The sequence below is a fragment of the Zingiber officinale genome, chromosome 1B (genome assembly GCF_018446385.1).
Source record: "Zingiber officinale cultivar Zhangliang chromosome 1B, Zo_v1.1, whole genome shotgun sequence".
NCBI lineage: Eukaryota > Viridiplantae > Streptophyta > Magnoliopsida > Zingiberales > Zingiberaceae > Zingiber > Zingiber officinale.
In genome coordinates this window covers 90,468,953-90,470,475 of record NC_055986.1, presented here as the reverse complement: position 1 = coordinate 90,470,475, position 1,523 = coordinate 90,468,953, and positions in this window count along the sequence as shown.

Below are 1,523 nucleotides of genomic sequence, written 5' to 3'. Positions count from 1 at the left end.
CATGCCAAATGCAGCTGCTGCAGGGGGAGCAATCCGCTGCTGGCCATGTGAAGGTTGGGCTCTTCGCCCTCCTCGATAAGTTCCGGACTGACTAAACTGTCCTCCATGACCAGACCCTCCGGAAGTCATATGCTGAATCTTCTGCGGACAATCTCGGCTCTGGTGCCTAGGCAGTTTGCAATGAAAGCAAACTGACTGTCCCAGAGAGCAGGCTGGGGTGATGTGATCTCTGGACCCACATTTGAAAAAGCGAATGTCGCTGGCGGGTTGTTTTCGGTTCTGCTGTGGAGACAGGAAACGTCCTGAGGAAGACTGCCCTGACTTCTGAGACCTACGAAATACCCCAGAAGTGCCCTGACCTAGCCGACTGCGACCGCTCTGCTGCTGTGTAGCCTGTGGCTGCTGGATCTGTCCTGATGTCTGACCCGTCTGCTTCCTTTTTCTGTCCGAAAACGCTCTCTGCTGAGCTGACTCAATCATGAGGGCTCTGTCCAATGTCTCCAAATAAGATGCACTACCAAGACCGGCAAGCCTTACTTGCAATTGTCCATCCAGCCCCTGAATGAATTGTTGCATACGTGAACTGTCGTCAGTAACTAGTTCTAGACAAAATCTGGCCAACCTGTCAAACTCTGCATTATACTCTGTCACCGACCGGTTGTTCTGTCGTAGACTCAGGAAATCCTGCCGGCGGGTCATCTGATATGCCCATGGGAAGAAGCGGCTCTCAAAAGCCTCTCTGAACCTGACCCATGTAATATTCTGCTCGCCAATGATGGAACGTTGAGTAACCCACCAAGTGTCGACCTCATCCCATAAATGGAAAGCAGCCAGCTCTGCTTTCTCCCACTCAGAGCAAGCCATATAGATGAAGGTCCGCTCCATAGTCTCTATCCATGATAGGGCCACACTCGGATCAAGGTCTCCTCGGAAGAGTGTAAATCGACTCTGCCAACGCTGGAATCCTGGCTTGTGCCTTGACAATGTCGGTGAGGTGGGTACGGGTGGCTGCATGAACTGGCGGAAACACTGGAGCTGATGCTACAGGTGGTACCGCTGAATAGACCGGGGGAGGTACTCCCGGTGCTGCTATATAAACTGGAGCATATGCCACCGGTGGAACTGCAGGGTCAGCATAGGTAACCGCGGCTGGATGTACGGTAGGTAGTGGTACCGGATGTGGAGCAACCGGTATCGCTGGTGCAGGTGTTGCGGGGTATACAGTAGGTACTGGGGGCATAGGTGCCACTGGTGTCGGGTACACGGTAGGCCCAGGTGGCGGTGGTGCCGGATATGCCGTAGGCTGGGTCGGAGCAGGTGCGGGGTATGCCGGTAGTACCCTTGGTGGTACAGTCGGTACAACCGAGGTAGGTACCTCTAAAGGAGCCATCGGGGTCTGAGAGCCCGACGCAACCGCAGTATCCTGAGTCTGTCCCTGACTGACAGGCTCAACCCCCAGTAGGCATCTCTGGCAAGTCCAGAGATCCCAAGGTCCTCGTAAGTGACCGACCAGCACCACGTCT